Source organism: Triturus cristatus, chromosome 4_2 (assembly GCF_964204655.1).
Source record: "Triturus cristatus chromosome 4_2, aTriCri1.1, whole genome shotgun sequence".
Taxonomy (NCBI): Eukaryota; Metazoa; Chordata; class Amphibia; order Caudata; family Salamandridae; genus Triturus; species Triturus cristatus.
Window position 1 is genome coordinate 413500022 of NC_140586.1, and position 24279 is coordinate 413524300.

Consider the following 24279-nt stretch of genomic DNA (forward strand, 5'->3'; position numbering starts at 1 on the left):
TCATAGAAGAGGTACTGTTAGATAATAGACTCATTCTTTGTAAACCCAGTTGGTCCTATTATATTTAGGGCTCCCGGTTTTATGGTGTTTATTTTTTTTGACATTTCCGTCTGTATTTATCCATATTTAATTTGTTGTCAACTTTATCTGTATTCATCCATATTTATTATGGGTTTTGTGAGAAAAATAAAGCTGAAACTGGTATATTTCCATATTTATTTAACCAATAAATATGCAGCCATGCTTTAATGTCTGCCAGGTGTTAGTGATATGAACAAATGCAGAAGATAAATCAATTCACTTATATGAGAGTATGCGCATTTCAGTATCAGTTTGGTTTTGTGAAGTGAAAAGATGTTTTTAAGCTGCACTGCCATCAAAGTACAACATGGGAAGCAGTAATGCAAGCTTCAAACAACAGGTGCAGCACACTTAGCACAAGAGTAGCAAAGACACAATTATGCGGATATGCAGATGGTTACGAACCACATAATTAGTTTCCACGTCAAAATGTAATGACATAATAAAAAGGAAAGCGTAGTCGGCAGGATTCGAAACTGCGCGGGGAGACCCCAATGGATTTCAAGTCCATCGCCTTAACCACTCGGCCACGACTACACCTTTCAAGATGTGCACTCGCTCATAAATAAACTGTAATGTGGTCTATAGTATGGGTAAAAGATGTTAGTTAATGAAGGGAAGGCGCAGACAATATTGAGCACATAATCTTCTTTATAAGGTTATAAACTGTGTTCTCTGGAGAATCACAGAAGAATGCGCAGCAAATGTCCAGTTCTATGAAAGTGAAGGGAGGGGCAGGTATGAGAGATTGGGTAATGAGTACAGAGAAAAAGGTACAGGAAGTGAAGGGTTAAGGTTGAGAGCCCAGTGAGTGACAGTGTGTGGTATGGATTAAGCTCGGGTGTGAGATGAACCTGCATAGCATTGAGCATGCGAGTGCTGCCAAGCCGAGACCAGTACCTTTCTGGATGAGTGTGGCAGATGGGAGGGTCTGCGGATGATTCTTGCCTTCAATCCATCTTTTCTGGGGAGTGATGGTCGTGCAGCTCTTGTTATTGAAGCACGTTCAGTGCAGCTCATTAAATACTATCTGTGTTCTTTGGTGATGCTCCCCGGTGTGTGCGAATTGGTGCAGGATTATTGGAGCGCTTCAATGTCTTGGCCTGAAACTATGATGGGTCAGCAATGGCCTGTCTGTCTGTCTATTCAATGTCTCTGTGTACAGTCACTGCCTCTTCAGTTTCAATAGAACTCCTTTAGTATCACATTATGCTTTGGCCGGTTAGGTCAGTTGGTTAGAGCATGGTGCTAGTAACACCAAGGCTGTGAGTTCGATCTGCGTACGGGCAACACCTTTTCCATAAAGTAGAAAAGAAATCCATTAAAAAACAAGGCTATAAAAACACCATATAGGGTTGTTGTTTATTCTGGTAATTTACTGAGCTCTGGTGGCTGATGTTTGGACCAGGACCAGGGTGAGTATTGCTATAGCCATGTAAAGGGCACTGCGGGCTATCAGCCCTCCTTGCTGTGATACCCGCCTCTGCCAAGTTTTCTCGGGTCTCTCAAAGTGCACTTTGTGAAGTGCTGTTTGAACATGGACGCGTCACTGATGTGACACTTTCTCTCCGTGAGTTGCGGTTCCTCTGCTTCTTGGTGGGATGTCCAGAGGTCACGAGAGGTGAAGGAAAGAGCACATGGGTAATGTAGGCATCAGGAATGATCTTGTGTATATTGGTGACCTTTAAATAATTGTAGTCTGGTTTAGTTTAACGAATGCATTGAGCCCCTGGCCCATCAGTGTAAAACTTTAGAAAATAAATACAGATACGTACGTATAATGATATTAGTTTTTCATCACCCTCTTTGTAATATTTCCATCTTAATATCAGATTTTAATTCTCCATTTTCTTTTCGGTAGCAGCTGAAAAATATCAAATCTTTCAAGACAGAAAAATATGCAGGGCCTCACAGTGACACCAGGACAGAAGGTACAGTGGTGAGTCGTGAAACAGAGTAGGTGCTGTGGCTTAGTTGGTTAAAGCGCCTGTCTAGTAAACAGGAGATCCTGAGTTCGAATCTCAGCAGTACCTTTTGTTTTACACAACCTCATAGAAGAGGTACTGTTAGATAATAGACTCATTCTTTGTAAACCCAGTTGGTTCTATTATATTTAGGGCTCCCGGTTTTATGGTGTTTATTTTTTTGACATTTCCGTCTGTATTTATCCATATTTAATTTGTTGTCAACTTTATCTGTATTCATCCATATTTATTATGGGTTTTGTGAGAAAAATAAAGCTGAAACTGGTATATTTCCATATTTTTTTAACCAATAAATATGCAGCCATGCTTTAATGTCTGCCAGGTGTTAGTGATATGAACAAATGCAGAAGATACATCAATTCACTTATACGAGAGTATGCGCATTTCAGTATCAGTTTGGTTTTGTGAAGTGAAAAGATGTTTTTAAGCTGCACTGCCATCAAAGTACAACATGGGAAGCAGTAATGCAAGCTTCAAACAACAGGTGCAGCACACTTAGCACAAGAGTAGCAAAGACACAATTATGCGGATATGCAGATGGTTACGAACCACATAATTAGTTTCCACGTCAAAATGTAATGACATAATAAAAAGGAAAGCGTAGTCGGCAGGATTCGAAACTGCGCGGTGAGACACCAATGGATTGCAAGTCCATCGCCTTAACCACTCGGCCATGACTACACCTTTCGAGATGTGCACTCACTCATAAATAAGCTGTAATGTGGTCTATAGTATGGGTAAAAGATGTTAGTTAATGAAGGGAAGGCGCAGACAATATTGAGCACATAATCTTCTTTATAAGGTTATAAACTGTGTTCTCTGGAGAATCACAGGAGAAGGCGCAGCAAGGGTCCAGTTCTATGAAAGTGAAGGGAGGGGCAGGTATGAGAGATTGGGTAAGGAGTACAGAGAAAAAGGTACAGGAAGTGAAGGGTTAAGGATTGAGAGCCCAGTGAGTGACAGTGTGTGGTATGGATTAAGCTCGGGTGTGAGATGAACCTGCATAGCATTGAGCATGCGAGTGCTACCAAGCCGAGACCAGTACCTTTCTGGATGAGTGTGGCAGATGGGAGGGTCTGCGGATGATTCTTGCCTTCAATCCATCTTTTCTGGGGAGTGATGGTCGTGCAGCTCTTGTTATTGAAGCACGTTCAGTGCAGCTCATTAAATACTATCTGTGTTCTTTGGTGATGCTCCCCGGTGTGTGCGAATTGGTGCAAGATTATTGGAGCGCTTCAATGTCTTGGCCTGAAACTATGATGGGTCAGCAATGGCCTGTCTGTCTGTCTATTCAATGTCTCTGTGTACAGTCACTGCCTCTTCAGTTTCAATAGAACTCCTTTAGTATCACATTATGCTTTGGCCGGTTAGGTCAGTTGGTTAGAGCATGGTGCTAGTAACACCAAGGCTGTGAGTTCGATCTCCGTACGGGCAACACCTTTTCCATAAAGTAGAAAAGAAATCCATTAAAAAACAAGGCTATAAAAACACCATATAGGGTTGTTGTTTATTCTGGTAATTTACTGAGCTCTGGTGGCTGATGTTTGGACCAGGACCAGGGTGAGTATTGCTATAGCCATGTAAAGGGCACTGCGGGCTATCAGCCCTCCTTGCTGTGATACCCGCCTCTGCCAAGTTTTCTTGGGTCTCTCAAAGTGCACTTTGTGAAGTGCTGTTTGAACATGGACGCGTCACTGAGGTGACACTTTCTCTCCGTGAGTTGCGGTTCCTCTGCTTCTTGGTGGGATGTCCAGAGGTCACGAGAGGTGAAGGAAAGAGCACATGGGTAATGTAGGCATCAGGAATGATCTTGTGTATATTGGTGACCTTTAAATAATTGTAATCTGGTTTAGTTTAACGAATGCATTGAGCCCCTGGCCCATCAGTGTAAAACTTTAGAAAATAAATACAGATACGTATGTATAATGATATTAGTTTTTCATGACCCTCTTTGTAATATTTCCATATTAATATCAGATTTTAATTCTCCATTTTCTTTTCGGTAGCAGCTGAAAAATATCAAATCTTTCAAGACAGAAAAATATGCAGGGCCTCACAGTGACACCAGGACAGAAGGTACAGTGGTGAGTCTTGAAACAGAGTAGGTGCTGTGGCTTAGTTGGTTAAAGCGCCTGTCTAGTAAACAGGAGATCCTGAGTTCGAATCTCAGCAGTACCTTTTGTTTTACACAACCTCATAGAAGAGGTACTGTTAGATAATAGACTCATTCTTTGTACACCCAGTTGGTCCTATTATATTTAGGGCTCCCGGTTTGATGGTGTTTATTTTTTTGACATTTCCGTCTGTATTTATCCATATTTAATTTGTTGTCAACTTTATCTGTATTCATCCATATTTATTATGGGTTTTGTGAGAAAAATAAAGCTGAAACTGGTATATTTCCATATTTTTTTAACCAATAAATATGCAGCCATGCTTTAATGTCTGCCAGGTGTTAGTGATATGAACAAATGCAGAAGATGCATCAATTCACTTATATGAGAGTATGCGCATTTCAGTATCAGTTTGGTTTTGTGAAGTGAAAAGATGTTTTTAAGCTGCACTGCCATCAAAGTACAACATGGGAAGCAGTAATGCAAGCTTCAAACAACAGGTGCAGCACACTTAGCACAAGAGTAGCAAAGACACAATTATGCGGATATGCAGATGGTTACGAACCACATAATTAGTTTCCACGTCAAAATGTAATGACATAATAAAAAGGAAAGCGTAGTCGGCAGGATTCGAAACTGCGCGGTGAGACACCAATGGATTGCAAGTCCATCGCCTTAACCACTCGGCCATGACTACACCTTTCAAGATGTGCACTCACTCATAAATAAGCTGTAATGTGGTCTATAGTATGGGTAAAAGATGTTAGTTAATGAAGGGAAGGCGCAGACAATATTGAGCACATAATCTTCTTTATAAGGTTATAAACTGTGTTCTCTGGAGAATCACAGAAGAAGGCGCAGCAAGGGTCCAGTTCTATGAAAGTGAAGGGAGGGCCAGGTATGAGAGATTGGGTAAGGAGTACAGAGAAAAAGGTACAGGAAGTGAAGGGTTAAGGTTGAGAGCCCAGTGAGTGACAGTGTGTGGTATGGATTAAGCTCGGGTGTGAGATGAACCTGCATAGCATTGAGCATGCGAGTGCTACCAAGCCGAGACCAGTACCTTTCTGGATGAGTGTGGCAGATGGGAGGGTCTGCGGATGATTCTTGCCTTCAATCCATCTTTTCTGGGGAGTGATGGTCGTGCAGCTCTTGTTATTGAAGCACGTTCAGTGCAGCTCATTAAATACTATCTGTGTTCTTTGGTGATGCTCCCCGGTGTGTGCGAATTGGTGCAGGATTATTGGAGCGCTTCAATGTCTTGGCCTGAAACTATGATGGGTCAGCAATGGCCTGTCTGTCTGTCTATTCAATGTCTCTGTGTACAGTCACTGCCTCTTCAGTTTCAATAGAACTCCTTTAGTATCACATTATGCTTTGGCCGGTTAGGTCAGTTGGTTAGAGCATGGTGCTAGTAACAACAAGGCTGTGAGTTCGATCTCCGTACGGGCAACACCTTTTCCATAAAGTAGAAAAGAAATCCATTAAAAAACAAGGCTATAAAAACACCATATAGGGTTGTTGTTTATTCTGGTAATTTACTGAGCTCTGGTGGCTGATGTTTGGACCAGGACCAGGGTGAGTATTGCTATAGCCATGTAAAGGGCACTGCGGGCTATCAGCCCTCCTTGCTGTGATACCCGCCTCTGCCAAGTTTTCTTGGGTCTCTCAAAGTGCACTTTGTGAAGTGCTGTTTGAACATGGACGCGTCACTGATGTGACACTTTCTCTCCATGAGTTGCGGTTCCTCTGCTTCTTGGTGGGATGTCCAGAGGTCACGAGAGGTGAAGGAAAGAGCACATGGGTAATGTAGGCATCAGGAATGATCTTGTGTATATTGGTGACCTTTAAATAATTGTAATCTGGTTTAGTTTAACGAATGCATTGAGCCCCTGGCCTATCAGTGTAAAACTTTAGAAAATAAATACAGATACGTACGTATAATGATATTAGTTTTTCATGACCCTCTTTGTAATATTTCCATCTTAATATCAGATTTTAATTCTCCATTTTCTTTTCGGTAGCAGCTGAAAAATATCAAATCTTTCAAGACAGAAAAATATGCAGGGCCTCACGGTGACACCAGGACAGAAGGTACAGTGGTGAGTCGTGAAACAGAGTAGGTGCTGTGGCTTAGTTGGTTAAAGCGCCTGTCTAGTAAACAGGAGATCCTGAGTTCGAATCTCAGCAGTACCTTTTGTTTTACACAACCTCATAGAAGAGGTACTGTTAGATAATAGACTCATTCTTTGTAAACCCAGTTGGTCCTATTATATTTAGGGCTCCCGGTTTTATGGTGTTTATTTTTTTGACATTTCCGTCTGTATTTATCCATATTTAATTTGTTGTCAACTTTATCTGTATTCATCCATATTTATTATGGGTTTTGTGAGAAAAATAAAGCTGAAACTGGTATATTTCCATATTTTTTTAACCAATAAATATGCAGCCATGCTTTAATGTCTGCCAGGTGTTAGTGATATGAACAAATGCAGAAGATACATCAATTCACTTATATGAGAGTATGCGCATTTCAGTATCAGTTTGGTTTTGTGAAGTGAAAAGATGTTTTTAAGCTGCACTGCCATCAAAGTACAACATGGGAAGCAGTAATGCAAGCTTCAAACAACAGGTGCAGCACACTTAGCACAAGAGTAGCAAAGACACAATTATGTGGATATGCAGATGGTTACGAACCACATAATTAGTTTCCACGTCAAAATGTAATGACATAATAAAAAGGAAAGCGTAGTCGGCAGGATTCGAAACTGCGCGGTGAGACACCAATGGATTGCAAGTCCATCGCCTTAACCACTCGGCCATGACTACACCTTTCAAGATGTGCACTCACTCATAAATAAGCTGTAATGTGGTCTATAGTATGGGTAAAAGATGTTAGTTAATGAAGGGAAGGCGCAGACAATATTGAGCACATAATCTTCTTTATAAGGTTATAAACTGTGTTCTCTGGAGAATCACAGAAGAAGGCGCAGCAAGGGTCCAGTTCTATGAAAGTGAAGGGAGGGGCAGGTATGAGAGATTGGGTAAGGAGTACAGAGAAAAAGGTACAGGAAGTGAAGGGTTAAGGATTGAGAGCCCAGTGAGTGACAGTGTGTGGTATGGATTAAGCTCGGGTGTGAGATGAACCTGCATAGCATTGAGCATGCGAGTGCTACCAAGCCGAGACCAGTACCTTTCTGGATGAGTGTGGCAGATGGGAGGGTCTGCGGATGATTCTTGCCTTCAATCCATCTTTTCTGGGGAGTGATGGTCGTGCAGCTCTTGTTATTGAAGCACGTTCAGTGCAGCTCATTAAATACTATCTGTGTTCTTTGGTGATGCTCCCCGGTGTGTGCGAATTGGTGCAGGATTATTGGAGCGCTTCAATGTCTTGGCCTGAAACTATGATGGGTCAGCAATGGCCTGTCTGTCTGCCTATTCAATGTCTCTGTGTACAGTCACTGCCTCTTCAGTTTCAATAGAACTCCTTTAGTATCACATTATGCTTTGGCCGGTTAGGTCAGTTGGTTAGAGCATGGTGCTAATAACACCAAGGCTGTGAGTTCGATCTCTGTACGGGCAACACCTTTTTCATAAAGTAGAAAAGAAATCCATTAAAAAACAAGGCTATAAAAACACCATATAGGGTTGTTGTTTATTCTGGTAATTTACTGAGCTCTGGTGGCTGATGTTTGGACCAGGACCAGGGTGAGTATTGCTATAGCCATGTAAAGGGCACTGCGGGCTATCAGCCCTCCTTGCTGTGATACCCGCCTCTGCCAAGTTTTCTTGGGTCTCTCAAAGTGCACTTTGTGAAGTGCTGTTTGAACATGGACGCGTCACTGATGTGACACTTTCTCACCGTGAGTTGCGGTTCCTCTGCTTCTTGGTGGGATGTCCAGAGGTCACGAGAGGTGAAGGAAAGAGCACATGGGTAATGTAGGCATCAGGAATGATCTTGTGTATATTGGTGACCTTTAAATAATTGTAATCTGGTTTAGTTTAACGAATGCATTGAGCCCCTGGCCCATCAGTGTAAAACTTTAGAAAATAAATACAGATATGTACGTATAATGATATTAGTTTTTCATGACCCTCTTTGTAATATTTCCATCTTAATATCAGATTTTTCTTCTCCATTTTCTTTTCGGTAGCAGCTGAAAAATATCAAATCTTTCAAGACAGAAAAATATGCAGGGCCTCACAGTGACACCAGGACAGAAGGTACAGTGGTGAGTCGTGAAACAGAGTAGGTGCTGTGGCTTAGTTGGTTAAAGCGCCTGTCTAGTAAACAGGAGATCCTGAGTTCGAATCTCAGCAGTACCTTTTGTTTTACACAACCTCATAGAAGAGGTACTGTTAGATAATAGACTCATTCTTTGTAAACCCAGTTGGTCCTATTATATTTAGGGCTCCCGGTTTTATGGTGTTTATTTTTTTGACATTTCCGTCTGTATTTATCCATATTTAATTTGTTGTCAACTTTATCTGTATTCATCCATATTTATTATGGGTTTTGTGAGAAAAATAAAGCTGAAACTGGTATATTTCCATATTTTTTTAACCAATAAATATGCAGCCATGCTTTAATGTCTGCCAGGTGTTAGTGATATGAACAAATGCAGAAGATACATCAATTCACTTATATGAGAGTATGCGCATTTCAGTATCAGTTTGGTTTTGTGAAGTGAAAAGATGTTTTTAAGCTGCACTGCCATCAAAGTACAACATGGGAAGCAGTAATGCAAGCTTCAAACAACAGGTGCAGCACACTTAGCACAAGAGTAGCAAAGACACAATTATGCGGATATGCAGATGGTTACGAACCACATAATTAGTTTCCACGTCAAATGTGATGACATAATAAAAAGGAAAGCGTAGTCGGCAGTATTCGAAACTGCGCGGTGAGACACCAATGGATTGCAAGTCCATCGCCTTAACCACTCGGCCATGACTACACCTTTCAAGATGTGCACTCACCCATAAATAAGCTGTAATGTGGTCTATAGTATGGGTAAAAGATGTTAGTTAATGAAGGGAAGGCGCAGACAATATTGAACACATAATCTTCTTTATAAGGTTATAAACTGTGTTCTCTGGAGAATCACAGAAGAAGGCGCAGCAAGGGTCCAGTTCTATGAAAGTGAAGGGAGGGGCAGGTATGAGAGATTGGGTAAGGAGTACAGAGAAAAAGGTACAGGAAGTGAAGGGTTAAGGATTGAGAGCCCAGTGAGTGACAGTGTGTGGTATGGATTAAGCTCGGGTGTGAGATGAACCTGCATAGCATTGAGCATGCGAGTGCTACCAAGCCGAGACCAGTACCTTTCTGGATGAGTGTGGCAGATGGGAGGGTCTGCGGATGATTCTTGCCTTCAATCCATCTTTTCTGGGGAGTGATGGTCCTGCAGCTCTTGTTATTGAAGCACGTTCAGTGCAGCTCATTAAATACTATCTGTGTTCTTTGGTGATGCTCCCCGGTGTGTGCGAATTGGTGCAGGATTATTGGAGCGCTTCAATGTCTTGGCCTGAAACTATGATGGGTCAGCAATGGCCTGTCTGTCTGTCTATTCAATGTCTCTGTGTACAGTCACTGCCTCTTCAGTTTCAATAGAACTCCTTTAGTATCACATTATGTGTTGGCCGGTTAGGTCAGTTGGTTAGAGGATGGTGCTAGTAACACCAAGGCTGTGAGTTCGATCTCCGTACGGGCAACACCTTTTCCATAAAGTAGAAAAGAAATCCATTAAAAAACAAGGCTATAAAAACACCATATAGGGTTGTTGTTTATTCTGGTAATTTACTGAGCTCTGGTGGCTGATGTTTGGACCAGGACCAGGGTGAGTATTGCTATAGCCATGTAAAGGGCACTGCGGGCTATCAGCCCTCCTTGCTGTGATACCCGCCTCTGCCAAGTTTTCTTGGGTCTCTCAAAGTGCACTTTGTGAAGTGCTGTTTGAACATGGACGCGTCACTGATGTGACACTTTCTCTCCGTGAGTTGCGGTTCCTCTGCTTCTTGGTGGGATGTCCAGAGGTCACGAGAGATGAAGGAAAGAGCACATGGGTAATGTAGGCATCAGGAATGATCTTGTGTATATTGGTGACCTTTAAATAATTGTAATCTGGTTTAGTTTAACGAATGCATTGAGCCCCTGGCCCATCAGTGTTAAACTTTAGAAAATAAATACAGATACGTACCTATAATGATATTAGTTTTTCATGACCCTCTTTGTAATATTTCCATCTTAATATCAGATTTTAATTCTCCATTTTCTTTTCGGTAGCAGCTGAAAAATATCAAATCTTTCAAGACAGAAAAATATGCAGGGCCTCACAGTGACACCAGGACAGAAGGTACAGTGGTGAGTCATGAAACAGAGTAGGTGCTGTGGCTTAGTTGGTTAAAGCGCCTGTCTAGTAAACAGGAGATCCTGAGTTCGAATCTCAGCAGTACCTTTTGTTTTTCACAACCTCATAGAAGAGGTACTGTTAGATAATAGACTCATTCTTTGTAAACCCAGTTGGTCCTATTATATTTAGGGCTCCCGGTTTTATGGTGTTTATTTTTTTGACATTTCCGTCTGTATTTATCCATATTTAATTTGTCGTCAACTTTATCTGTATTCATCCATATTTATCATGGGTTTTGTGAGAAAAATAAAGCTGAAACTGGTATATTTCCATATTTTTTTAACCAATAAATATGCAGCCATGCTTTAATGTCTGCCAGGTGTTAGTGATATGAACAAATGCAGAAGATACATCAATTCACTTATATGAGAGTATGCGCATTTCAGTATCAGTTTGGTTTTGTGAAGTGAAAAGATGTTTTTAAGCTGCACTGCCATGAAAGTACAACATGGGAAGCAGTAATGCAAGCTTCAAACAACAGGTGCAGCACACTTAGCACAAGAGTAGCAAAGACACAATTATGCGGATATGCAGATGGTTATGAACCACATAATTAGTTTCCACGTCAAAATGTAATGACATAATAAAAAGGAAAGCGTAGTCGGCAGGATTCGAAACTGTGCGGTGAGACATCAATGGATTGCAAGTCCATCGCCTTAACCACTCGGCCATGACTACACCTTTCAAGATGTGCACTCACTCATAAATAAGCTGTAATGTGGTCTATAGTATGGGTAAAATATGTTAGTTAATGAAGGGAAGGCGCAGACAATATTGAGCACATAATCTTCTTTATAAGGTTATAAACTGTGTTCTCTGGAGAATCACAGAAGAAGGCGCAGCAAGGGTCCAGTTCTATGAAAGTGAAGGGAGGGGCAGGTATGAGAGATTGGGTAAGGAGTACAGAGAAAAAGGTACAGGAAGTGAAGGGTTAAGGATTGAGAGCCCAGTGAGTGACAGTGTGTGGTATGGATTAAGCTCGGGTGTGAGATGAACCTGCATAGCATTGAGCATGCGAGTGCTACCAAGCCGAGACCAGTACCTTTCTGGATGAGTGTGGCAGATGGGAGGGTCTGCGGATGATTCTTGCCTTCAATCCATCTTTTCTGGGGAGTGATGGTCGTGCAGCTTTTGTTATTGAAGCACGTTCAGTGCAGCTCATTAAATACTATCTGTGTTCTTTGGTGATGCTCCCTGGTGTGTGCGAATTGGTGCAGGATTATTGGAGCGCTTCAATGTCTTGGCCTGAAACTATGATGGGTCAGCAATGGCCTGTCTGTCTGTCTATTCAATGTCTCTGTGTACAGTCACTGCCTCTTCAGTTTCAATAGAACTCCTTTAGTATCACATTATGCTTTGGCCGGTTGGGTCAGTTGGTTAGAGCATGGTGCTAGTAACACCAAGGCTGTGAGTTCGATCTCTGTACGGGCAACACCTTTTTCATAAAGTAGAAAAGAAATCCATTAAAAAACAAGGCTATAAAAACACCATATAGGGTTGTTGTTTATTCTGGTAATTTACTGAGCTCTGGTGGCTGATGTTTGGACCAGGACCAGGGTGAGTATTGCTATAGCCATGTAAAGGGCACTGCGGGCTATCAGCCCTCCTTGCTGTGATACCCGCCTCTGCCAAGTTTTCTTGGGTCTCTCAAAGTGCACTTTGTGAAGCGCTGTTTGAACATGGACGCGTCACTTAGGTGACACTTTCTCTCCGTGAGTTGCGGTTCCTCTGCTACTTGGTGGGATGTCCAGAGGCCACGAGAGGTGAAGGAAAGAGCACATGGGTAATGTAGGCATCAGGAATGATCTTGTGTATATTGGTGACCTTTAAATAATTGTAATCTGGTTTAGTTTAACGAATGCATTGAGCCCCTGGCCCATCAGTGTAAAACTTTAGAAAATAAATACAGATACGTACGTATAATGATATTAGTTTTTCATGACCCTCTTTGTAATATTTCCATCTTAATATCTGATTTTTCTTCTCCATTTTCTTTTCGGTAGCAGCTGAAAAATATCAAATCTTTCAAGACAGAAAAATATGCAGGGCCTCACAGTGACACCAGGACAGAAGGTACAGTGGTGAGCCGTGTAACAGAGTAGGTGCTGTGGCTTAGTTGGTTAAAGCGCCTGTCTAGTAAACAGGAGATCCTGAGTTCGAATCTCAGCAGTACCTTTTGTTTTACACAACCTCATAGAAGAGGTACTGTTAGATAATAGACTCATTCTTTGTAAACCCAGTTGGTCCTATTATATTTAGGGCTCCCGGTTTTATGGTGTTTATTTTTTTGACATTTCCGTCTGTATTTATCCATATTTAATTTGTTGTCAACTTTATCTGTATTCATCCATATTTATTATGGGTTTTGTGAGAAAAATAAAGCTGAAACTGGTATATTTCCATATTTATTTAACCAATAAATATGCAGCCATGCTTTAATGTCTGCCAGGTGTTAGTGATATGAACAAATGCAGAAGATAAATCAATTCACTTATATGAGAGTATGCGCATTTCAGTATCAGTTTGGTTTTGTGAAGTGAAAAGATGTTTTTAAGCTGCACTGCCATCAAAGTACAACATGGGAAGCAGTAATGCAAGCTTCAAACAACAGGTGCAGCACACTTGGCACAAGAGTAGCAAAGACACAATTATGCGGATATGCAGATGTTTACGAACCACATAATTAGTTTCCACGTCAAAATGTAATGACATAATAAAAAGGAAAGCGTAGTCGGCAGGATTCGAACCTGCGCGGGGAGACCCCAATGGATTTCAAGTCCATCGCCTTAACCACTCGGCCACGACTACACCTTTCAAGATGTGCACTCACTCATAAATAAGCTGTAATGTGGTCTATAGTATGGGTAAAAGATGTTAGTTAATGAAGGGAAGGCGCAGACAATATTGAGCACATAATCTTCTTTATAAGGTTATAAACTGTGTTCTCTGGAGAATCACAGAAGAAGGCGCAGCAAGGGTCCAGTTCTATGAAAGTGAAGGGAGAGGCAGGTATGAGAGATTGGGTAAGGAGTACAGAGAAAAAGGTACAGGAAGTGAAGGGTTAAGGATTGAGAGCCCAGTGAGTGACAGTGTGTGGTATGGATTAAGCTCGGGTGTGAGATGAACCTGCATAGCATTGAGCATGCGAGTGCTACCAAGCCGAGACCAGTACCTTTCTGGATGAGTGTGGCAGATGGGAGGGTCTGCGGATGATTCTTGCCTTCAATCCATCTTTTCTGGAGAGTGATGGTCATGCAGCTCTTGTTATTGAAGCACGTTCAGTGCAGCTCATTAAATACTATCTGTGTTCTTTGGTGATGCTCCCCGGTGTGTGCGAATTGGTGCAGGATTATTGGAGCGCTTCAATGTCTTGGCCTGAAACTATGATGGGTCAGCAATGGCCTGTCTGTCTGTCTATTCAATGTCTCTGTGTACAGTCACTGCCTCTTCAGTTTCAATAGAACTCCTTTAGTATTACATTATGCTTTGGCCGGTTAGGTCAGTTGGTTAGAGCATGGTGCTAGTAACACCAAGGCTGTGAGTTCGATCTCCGTACGGGCAACACCTTTTCCATAAAGTAGAAAAGAAATCCATTAACCCCTTCAGTGCCCATGACGAGCTGGACTCGTCATGGGCTGCGGTGGCGCTGTGCCCATGACGAGTCCAGCTCGTCATGAACTCCGCCCGCTAATACAAAGCGCGGCACTGGGCGGGGAAAGGGGCGGGCATGCAAGGGGTTAAAAAACAAGGCTATAAAAACACCATATAGGGTTGTTGTTTATTCTGGTAATTTACTAAGCTCTGGTGGCTGATGTTTGGACCAGGACCAGGGTGAGTATTGCTATAGCCATGTAAAGGGCACTGCGGGCTATCAGCCCTCCTTGCTGTGATACCCGCCTCTGCCAAGTTTTCTTGGGTCTCTCAAAGTGCACTTTGTGAAGTGCTGTTTGAACATGGACGCGTCACTGATGTGACACTTTCTCTCCGTGAGTTGCGGTTCCTCTGCTTCTTGGTGGGATGTCCAGAGGTCACGAGAGGTGAAGGAAAGAGCACATGGGTAATGTAGGCATCAGGAATGATCTTGTGTATATTGGTGACCTTTAAATAATTGTAATCTGGTTTAGTTTAACGAATGCATTGAGCCCCTGGCCCATCAGTGTAAAACTTTAGAAAATAAATACAGATACGTACGTATAATGATATTAGTTTTTCATGACCCTCTTTGTAATATTTCCATCTTAATATCAGATTTTAATTCTCCATTTTCTTTTCGGTAGCAGCTGAAAAATATCAAATCTTTCAAGACAGACAAATATGCAGGGCCTCACAGTGACACCAGGACAGAAGGTACAGTGGTGAGCCGTGTAACAGAGTAGGTGCTGTGGCTTAGTTGGTTAGAGCGCCTGTCTAGTAAACAGAAGATCCTGAGTTCGAATCTCAGCAGTACCTTTTGTTTTACACAACCTCATAGAAGAGGTACTGTTAGATAATAGACTCATTCTTTGTAAACCCAGTTGGTCCTATTATATTTAGGGCTCCCGGTTTTATGGTGTTTATTTTTTTGACATTTCCGTCTGTATTTATCCATATTTAATTTGTTGTCAACTTTATCTGTATTCATCCATATTTATTATGGGTTTTGTGAGAAAAATAAAGCTGAAACTGGTATATTTCCATATTTATTTAACCAATAAATATGCAGCCATGCTTTAAAGTCTGCCAGGTGTTAGTGATATGAACAAATGCAGAAGATAAATCAATTCACTTATATGAGAGTATGCGCATTTCAGTATCAGTTTGGTTTTGTGAAGTGAAAAGATGTTTTTAAGCTGCACTGCCATCAAAGTACAACATGGGAAGCAGTAATGCAAGCTTCAAACAACAGGTGCAGCACACTTGGCACAAGAGTAGCAAAGACACAATTATGCGGATATGCAGATGTTTACGAACCACATAATTAGTTTCCACGTCAAAATGTAATGACATAATAAAAAGGAAAGCGTAGTCGGCAGGATTCGAACCTGCGCGGGGAGACCTTAATGGATTTCAAGTCCATTGCCTTAACCACTCGGCCACGACTACACCTTTCAAGATGTGCACTCACTCATAAATAAGCTGTAATGTGGTCTATAGTATGGGTAAAAGATGTTAGTTAATGAAGGGAAGGCGCAGACAATATTGAGCACATAATCTTCTTTATAAGGTTATAAACTGTGTTCTCTGGAGAATCACAGAAGAAGGCGCAGCAAGGGTCCAGTTCTATGAAAGTGAAGGGAGAGGCAGGTATGAGAGATTGGGTAAGGAGTACAGAGAAAAAGGTACAGGAAGTGAAGGGTTAAGGATTGAGAGCCCAGTGAGTGACAGTGTGTGGTATGGATTAAGCTCGGGTGTGAGATGAACCTGCATAGCATTGAGCATGCGAGTGCTACCAAGCCGAGACCAGTACCTTTCTGGATGAGTGTGGCAGATGGGAGGGTCTGCGGATGATTCTTGCCTTCAATCCATCTTTTCTGGGGAGTGATGGTCGTGCAGCTCTTGTTATTGAAGCACGTTCAGTGCAGCTCAATAAATACTATCTGTGTTCTTTGGTGATGCTCCCCGGTGTGTGCGAATTGGTGCAGGATTATTGGAGCGCTTCAATGTCTTGGCCTGAAACTATGATGGGTCAGCAATGGCCTGTCTGTCTGTCTATTCAATGTCTCTGTGTACAGTCACTGCCTCTTCAGTTTCAATAGAACTCATTTAGTATTACATTATGCTTTGGCCGGTTAGGTCAGTTGGTTAGAGCATGGTGCTAGTAACACCAAGGCTGTGAGTTCGATCTCCGTACGGGCAACACCTTTTCCATAAAGTAGAAAAGAAATCCATTAAAAAACAAGGCTATAAAAACACCATATAGGGTTGTTGTTTATTCTGGTAATTTACTGAGCTCTGGTGGCTGATGTTTGGACCAGGACCAGGGTGAGTATTGCTATAGCCATGTAAAGGGCACTGCGGGCTATCAGCCCTCCTTGCTGTGATACCCGCCTCTGCCAAGTTTTCTTGGGTCTCTCAAAGTGCACTTTGTGAAGTGCTGTTTGAACATGGACGCGTCACTGATGTGACACTTTCTCTCCGTGAGTTGCGGTTCCTCTGCTTCTTGGTGGGATGTCCAGAGGTCACGAGAGGTGAAGGAAAGAGCACATGGGTAATGTAGGCATCAGGAATGATCTTGTTTATATTGGTGACCTTTAAATAATTGTAATCTGGTTTAGTTTAACGAATGCATTGAGCCCCTGGCCCATCAGTGTAAAACTTTAGAAAATAAATACAGATACGTACGTATAATGATATTAGTTTTTCATGACCCTCTTTGTAATATTTCCATCTTAATATCAGATTTTAATTCTCCATTTTCTTTTCGGTAGCAGCTGAAAAATATCAAATCTTTCAAGACAGAAAAATATGCAGGGCCTCACAGTGACACCAGGACAGAAGGTACAGTGGTGAGTCGTGAAACAGAGTAGGTGCTGTGGCTTAGTTGGTTAAAGCGCCTGTTTAGTAAACAGGAGATCCTGAGTTCGAATCTCAGCAGTACCTTTTGTTTTACACAACCTCATAGAAGAGGTACTGTTAGATAATAGACTCATTCTTTGTAAACCCAGTTGGTCCTATTATATTTAGGGCTCCCGGTTTTATGGTGTTTATTTTTTTGACATTTCCGTCTGTATTTATCCATATTTAATTTGTTGTCAACTTTATCTGTATTCATCCATATTTATTATGGGTTTTGTGAGAAAAATAAAGCTGAAACTGGTATATTTCCATATTTTTTAACCAATAAATATCCAGCCATGCTTTAATGTCTGTCAGGTGTTAGTGATATGAACAAATGCAGAAGATACATCAATTCAGTTATATGAGAGTATGCGCATTTCAGTATCAGTTTGGTTTTGTGAAGTGAAAAGATGTTTTTAAGCTGCACTGCCATCAAAGTACAACATGGGAAGCAGTAATGCAAGCTTCAAACAACAGGTGCAGCACACTTAGCACAAGAGTAGCAAAGACACAATTATGCGGATATGCAGATGGTTACGAACCACATAATTAGTTTCCACGTCAAAATGTAATGACATAATAAAAAGGAAAGCGTAGTCGGCAGGATTCGAAACTGCACGGTGAGACACCAATGGATTGCAAGTCCATCGCCTTAACCACTCGGCCACGACTACACCTTTCAAGATGTGCACTCACTCATAAATAAGCTGTAATGTGGTCTATAGTATGGGTAAAAGATGTTAGTTAATGAAGGGAAGGCGCAGACAATATTGAGCACATAATCTTCTTTATAAGGTTATAAACTGTGTTCTCTGGAGAATCACAGAAGAAGGCGCAGCAAGGGTCCAGTTCTATGAAAGTGAAGGGAGGGCCAGGTATGAGAGATTGGGTAAGGAGTACAGAGAAAAAGGTACAGGAAGTGAAGGGTTAAGGATTGAGAGCCCAGTGAGTGACAGTGTGTGGTATGGATTAAGCTCGGGTGTGAGATGAACCTGCATAGCATTGAGCATGCGAGTGCTACCAAGCCGAGACCAGTACCTTTCTGGATGAGTGTGGCAGATGGGAGGGTCTGCGGATGATTCTTGCCTTCAATCCATCTTTTCTGGGGAGTGATGGTCGTGCAGCTCTTGTTATTGAAGCACGTTCAGTGCAGCTCATTAAATACTATCTGTGTTCTTTGGTGATGCTCCCCGGTGTGTGCGAATTGGTGCAGGATTATTGGAGCGCTTCAATGTCTTGGCCTGAAACTATGATGGGTCAGCAATGGCCTGTCTGTCTGTCTATTCAATGTCTCTGTGTACAGTCACTGCCTCTTCAGTTTCAATAGAACTCCTTTAGTATCACATTATGCTTTGGCCGGTTAGGTCAGTTGGTTAGAGCATGGTGCTAGTAACACCAAGGCTGTGAGTTCGATCTCTGTACGGGCAACACCTTTTTCATAAAGTAGAAAAGAAATCCATTAAAAAACAAGGCTATAAAAACACCATATAGGGTTGTTGTTTATTCTGGTAATTTACTGAGCTCTGGTGGCTGATGTTTGGACCAGGACCAGGGTGAGTATTGCTATAGCCATGTAAAGGGCACTGCGGGCTATCAGCCCTCCTTGCTGTGATACCCGCCTCTGCCAAGTTTTCTTGGGTCTCTCAAAGTGCACTTTGTGAAGTGCTATTTGAACATGGACGCGTCACTGATGTGACACTTTCTCTCCGTGAGTTGCGGTTCCTCTGCTTCTTGGTGGGATGTCCAGAGGTCACGAGAGGTGAAGGAAAGAGCACATGGGTAATGTAGGCATCAGGAATGATCTTGTGTATATTGGTGACCTTTAAATAATTGTAATCTGGTTTAGTTTAACGAATGCATTGAGCCCCTGGCCCATCAGTGTAAAACTTTAGAAAATAAATACAGATATGTACGTATAATGATATTAGTTTTTCATGACCCTCTTTATAATATTTCCATCTTAATATCAGATTTTTCTTCTCCATTTTCTTTTCGGTAGCAGCTGAAAAATATCAAATCTTTCAAGACAGAAAAATATGCAGGGCCTCACAGTGACACCAGGACAGAAGGTACAGTGGTGAGTCGTGAAACAGAGTAGGTGCTGTGGCTTAGTTGGTTAAAGCGCCTGTCTAGTAAACAAGAGATCCTGAGTTCGAATCTCAGCAGTACCTTTTGTTTTACACAACCTCATAGAAGAGGTACTGTTAGATAATAGACTCATTCTTTGTAAACCCAGTTGGTCCTATTATATTTAGGGCTCCCGGTTTTATGGTGTTTATTTTTTTGACATTTCCGTCTGTATTTATCCATATTTAATTTGTTGTCAACTTTATCTGTATTCATCCATATTTATTATGGGTTTTGTGAGAAAAATAAAGCTGAAACTGGTATATTTCCATATTTTTTTAACCAATAAATATGCAGCCATGCTTTAATGTCTGCCAGGTGTTAGTGATATGAACAAATGCAGAAGATACATCAATTCACTTATATGAGAGTATGCGCATTTCAGTATCAGTTTGGTTTTGTGAAGTGAAAAGATGTTTTTAAGCTGCACTGCCATCAAAGTACAACATGGGAAGCAGTAATGCAAGCTTCAAACAACAGGTGCAGCACACTTAGCACAAGAGTAGGAAAGACACAATTATGCGGATATGCAGATGGTTACGAACCACATAATTAGTTTCCATGTCAAAATGTAATGACATAATAAAAAGGAAAGCGTAGTCGGCAGGATTTGAAACTGCGCGGTGAGACACCAATGGATTGCAAGTCCATCGCCTTAACCACTCGGCCATGACTACACCTTTCAAGATGTGCACTCACTCATAAATAAGCTGTAATGTGGTCTATAGTATGGGTAAAAGATGTTAGTTAATGAAGGGAAGGCGCAGACAATATTGAGCACATAATCTTCTTTATAAGGTTATAAACTGTGTTCTCTGGAGAATCACAGAAGAAGGCGCAGCAAGGGTCCAGTTCTATGAAAGTGAAGGGAGGGGCAGGTATGAGAGATTGGGTAAGGAGTACAGAGAAAAAGGTACAGGAAGTGAAGGGTTAAGGATTGAGAGCCCAGTGAGTGACAGTGTGTGGTATGGATTAAGCTCGGGTGTGAGATGAACCTGCATAGCATTGAGCATGCGAGTGCTACCAAGCTGAGACCAGTACCTTTCTGGATGAGTGTGGCAGATGGGAGGGTCTGCGGATGATTCTTGCCTTCAATCCATCTTTTCTGGGGAGTGATGGTCGTGCAGCTCTTGTTATTGAAGCACGTTCAGTGCAGCTCATTAAATACTATCTGTGTTCTTTGGTGATGCTCCCCGGTGTGTGCGAATTGGTGCAGGATTATTGGAGCGCTTCAATGTCTTGGCCTGAAACTATGATGGGTCAGCAATGGCCTGTCTGTCTGTCTATTCAATGTCTCTGTGTACAGTCACTGCCTCTTCAGTTTCAATAGAACTCCTTTAGTATCACATTATGCGTTGGCCGGTTAGGTCAGTTGGTTACAGGATGGTGCTAGTAACACCAAGGCTGTGAGTTCGATCTCCGTACGGGCAACACCTTTTCCATAAAGTAGAAAGGAAATCCATTAAAAAACAAGGCTATAAAAACACCATATAGGGTTGTTGTTTATTCTGGTAATTTACTGAGCTCTGGTGGCTGATGTTTGGACCAGGACCAGGGTGAGTATTGCTATAGCCATGTAAAGGGCACTGCGGGCTATCAGCCCTCCTTGCTGTGATACCCGCCTCTGCCAAGTTTTCTTGGGTCTCTCAAAGTGCACTTTGTGAAGTGCTGTTTGAACATGGACGCGTCACTGATGTGACACTTTCTCTCCGTGAGTTGCGGTTCCTCTGCTTCTTGGTGGGATGTCCAGAGGTCACGAGAGGTGAAGGAAAGAGCACATGGGTAATGTAGGCATCAGGAATGATCTTGTTTATATTGGTGACCTTTAAATAATTGTAATCTGGTTTAGTTTAACGAATGCATTGAGCCCCTGGCCCATCAGTGTAAAACTTTAGAAAATAAATACAGATACGTACGTATAATGATATTAGTTTTTCATGACCCTCTTTGTAATATTTCCATCTTAATATCAGATTTTAATTCTCCATTTTCTTTTCGGTAGCAGCTGAAAAATATCAAATCTTTCAAGACAGAAAAATATGCAGGGCCTCACAGTGACACCAGGACAGAAGGTACAGTGGTGAGTCGTGAAACAGAGTAGGTGCTGTGGCTTAGTTGGTTAAAGCGCCTGTTTAGTAAACAGGAGATCCTGAGTTTGAATCTCAGCAGTACCTTTTGTTTTACACAACCTCATAGAAGAGGTACTGTTAGATAATAGACTCATTCTTTGTAAACCCAGTTGGTCCTATTATATTTAGGGCTCCCGGTTTTATGGTGTTTATTTTTTTGACATTTCCGTCTGTATTTATCCATATTTAATTTGTTGTCAACTTTATCTGTATTCATCCATATTTATTATGGGTTTTGTGAGAAAAATAAAGCTGAAACTGGTATATTTCCATATTTTTTTAACCAATAAATATCCAGCCATGCTTTAATGTCTGTCAGGTGTTAGTGATATGAACAAATGCAGAAGATACATCAATTCAGTTATATGAGAGTATGCGCATTTCAGTATCAGTTTGGTTTTGTGAAGTGAAAAGATGTTTTTAAGCTGCACTGCCATCAAAGTACAACATGGGAAGCAGTAATGCAAGCTTCAAACAACAGGTGCAGCACACTTAGCACAAGAGTAGCAAAGACACAATTATGCGGATATGCAGATGGTTACGAACCACATAATTAGTTTCCACGTCAAAATGTAATGACATAATAAAAAGGAAAGCGTAGTCGGCAGGATTCGAAACTGCACGGTGAGACACCAATGGATTGCAAGTCCATCGCCTTAACCACTCGGCCACGACTACACCTTTCAAGATGTGCACTCACTCATAAATAAGCTGTAATGTGGTCTATAGTATGGGTAAAAGATGTTAGTTAATGAAGGGAAGGCGCAGACAATATTGAGCACATAATCTTCTTTATAAGGTTATAAACTGTGTTCTCTGGAGAATCACAGAAGAAGGCGCAGCAAGGGTCCAGTTCTATGAAAGTGAAGGGAGGGCCAGGTATGAGAGATTGGGTAAGGAGTACAGAGAAAAAGGTACAGGAAGTGAAGGGTTAAGGATTGAGAGCCCAGTGAGTGACAGTGTGTGGTATGGATTAAGCTCGGGTGTGAGATGAACCTGCATAGCATTGAGCATGCGAGTGCTACCAAGCCGAGACCAGTACCTTTCTGGATGAGTGTGGCAGATGGGAGGGTCTGCGGATGATTCTTGCCTTCAATCCATCTTTTCTGGGGAGTGATGGTCGTGCAGCTCTTGTTATTGAAGCACGTTCAGTGCAGCTCATTAAATACTATCTGTGTTCTTTGGTGATGCTCCCCGGTGTGTGCGAATTGGTGCAGGATTATTGGAGCGCTTCAATGTCTTGGCCTGAAACTATGATGGGTCAGCAATGGCCTGTCTGTCTGTCTATTCAATGTCTCTGTGTACAGTCACTGCCTCTTCAGTTTCAATAGAACTCCTTTAGTATCACATTATGCGTTGGCCGGTTAGGTCAGTTGGTTAGAGGATGGTGCTAGTAACACCAAGGCTGTGAGTTCGATCTCCGTACGGGCAACACCTTTTCCATAAAGTAGAAAGGAAATCCATTAAAAAACAAGGCTATAAAAACACCATATAGGGTTGTTGTTTATTCTGGTAATTTACTGAGCTCTGGTGGCTGATGTTTGGACCAGGACCAGGGTGAGTATTGCTATAGCCATGTAAAGGGCACTGCGGGCTATCAGCCCTCCTTGCTGTGATACCCGCCTCTGCCAAGTTTTCTTGGGTCTCTCAAAGTGCACTTTGTGAAGTGCTGTTTGAACATGGACGCGTCACTGATGTGACACTTTCTCTCCGTAAGTTGCGGTTCCTCTGCTTCTTGGTGGGATGTCCAGAGGTCACGAGAGGTGAAGGAAAGAGCACATGGGTAATGTAGGCATCAGGAATGATCTTGTGTATATTGGTGACCTTTAAATAATTGTAATCTGGTTTAGTTTAACGAATGCATTGAGCCCCTGGCCCATCAGTGTAAAACTTTAGAAAATAAATACAGATACGTACGTATAATGATATTAGTTTTTCATGACCCTCTTTGTAATATTTCCATCTTAATATCAGATTTTAATTCTCCATTTTCTTTTCGGTAGCAGCTGAAAAATATCAAATCTTTCAAGACAGAAAAATATGCAGGGCCTCACAGTGACACCAGGACAGAAGGTACAGTGGTGAGTCGTGAAACAGAGTAGTTTCTGTGGCTTAGTTGGTTAAAGCGCCTGTCTAGTAAACAGGAGATCCTGAGTTCGAATCTCAGCAGTACCTTTTGTTTTACACAACCTCATAGAAGAGGTACTGTTAGATAATAGACTCATTCTTTGTAAACCCAGTTGGTCCTATTATATTTAGGGCTCCCGGTTTTATGGTGTTTATTTTTTTGACATTTCCGTCTGTATTTATCCATATTTAATTTGTCGTCAACTTTATCTGTATTCATCCATATTTATTATGGGTTTTGTGAGAAAATAAAGCTGAAACTGGTATATTTCCATATTTTTTTAACCAATAAATATGCAGCCATGCTTTAATGTCTGCCAGGTGTTAGTGATATGAACAAATGCAGAAGATACATCAATTCACTTATATGAGAGTATGCGCATTTCAGTATCAGTTTGGTTTTGTGAAGTGAAAAGATGTTTTTAAGCTGCACTGCCATCAAAGTACAACATGGGAAGCAGTAATGCAAGCTTCAAACAACAGGTGCAGCACACTTAGCACAAGAGTAGCAAAGACACAATTATGCGGATATGCAGATGGTTACGAACCACATAATTAGTTTCCACGTCAAAATGTAATGACATAATAAAAAGGAAAGCGTAGTCGGCAGGATTCGAAACTGCGCGGTGAGACACCAATGGATTGCAAGTCCATCGCCTTAACCACTCGGCCATGACTACACCTTTCAAGATGTGCACTCACTCATAAATAAGCTGTAATGTGGTCTATAGTATGGGTAAAATATGTTAGTTAATGAAGGGAAGGCGCAGAC

The 24279-nt window shown here is 41.7% G+C and overlaps 13 non-coding genes across 13 annotated transcripts; 10 read left to right on the plus strand and 3 right to left on the minus strand.

Moving 5' to 3' along the window:
• Window positions 1–536: 536 nt before the first annotated feature.
• TRNAS-UGA (transfer RNA serine (anticodon UGA)) lies at window positions 537–618 on the minus strand. The gene has a single exon. It is a non-coding gene; the product is annotated as a tRNA-Ser (tRNA).
• Window positions 619–2040: 1422 nt separating this feature from the next.
• On the plus strand, window positions 2041–2114 carry TRNAT-AGU (transfer RNA threonine (anticodon AGU)). The gene has a single exon. It is a non-coding gene; the product is annotated as a tRNA-Thr (tRNA).
• A 2056-nt stretch (window positions 2115–4170) lies between these two features.
• On the plus strand, window positions 4171–4244 carry TRNAT-AGU (transfer RNA threonine (anticodon AGU)). The gene has a single exon. It is a non-coding gene; the product is annotated as a tRNA-Thr (tRNA).
• Window positions 4245–6299: 2055 nt separating this feature from the next.
• Window positions 6300–6373, plus strand: TRNAT-AGU (transfer RNA threonine (anticodon AGU)). Its single transcript has one exon. It is a non-coding gene; the product is annotated as a tRNA-Thr (tRNA).
• Window positions 6374–8429: 2056 nt separating this feature from the next.
• TRNAT-AGU (transfer RNA threonine (anticodon AGU)) lies at window positions 8430–8503 on the plus strand. The gene has a single exon. It is a non-coding gene; the product is annotated as a tRNA-Thr (tRNA).
• A 2055-nt stretch (window positions 8504–10558) lies between these two features.
• On the plus strand, window positions 10559–10632 carry TRNAT-AGU (transfer RNA threonine (anticodon AGU)). The gene has a single exon. It is a non-coding gene; the product is annotated as a tRNA-Thr (tRNA).
• Window positions 10633–12688: 2056 nt separating this feature from the next.
• Window positions 12689–12762, plus strand: TRNAT-AGU (transfer RNA threonine (anticodon AGU)). The gene has a single exon. It is a non-coding gene; the product is annotated as a tRNA-Thr (tRNA).
• A 551-nt stretch (window positions 12763–13313) lies between these two features.
• Window positions 13314–13395, minus strand: TRNAS-UGA (transfer RNA serine (anticodon UGA)). The gene has a single exon. It is a non-coding gene; the product is annotated as a tRNA-Ser (tRNA).
• A 1567-nt stretch (window positions 13396–14962) lies between these two features.
• TRNAT-AGU (transfer RNA threonine (anticodon AGU)) lies at window positions 14963–15036 on the plus strand. The gene has a single exon. It is a non-coding gene; the product is annotated as a tRNA-Thr (tRNA).
• A 551-nt stretch (window positions 15037–15587) lies between these two features.
• TRNAS-UGA (transfer RNA serine (anticodon UGA)) lies at window positions 15588–15669 on the minus strand. The gene has a single exon. It is a non-coding gene; the product is annotated as a tRNA-Ser (tRNA).
• A 1423-nt stretch (window positions 15670–17092) lies between these two features.
• TRNAT-AGU (transfer RNA threonine (anticodon AGU)) lies at window positions 17093–17166 on the plus strand. The gene has a single exon. It is a non-coding gene; the product is annotated as a tRNA-Thr (tRNA).
• Window positions 17167–19221: 2055 nt separating this feature from the next.
• TRNAT-AGU (transfer RNA threonine (anticodon AGU)) lies at window positions 19222–19295 on the plus strand. Its single transcript has one exon. It is a non-coding gene; the product is annotated as a tRNA-Thr (tRNA).
• Window positions 19296–21351: 2056 nt separating this feature from the next.
• Window positions 21352–21425, plus strand: TRNAT-AGU (transfer RNA threonine (anticodon AGU)). The gene has a single exon. It is a non-coding gene; the product is annotated as a tRNA-Thr (tRNA).
• Window positions 21426–24279: the final 2854 nt, after the last annotated feature.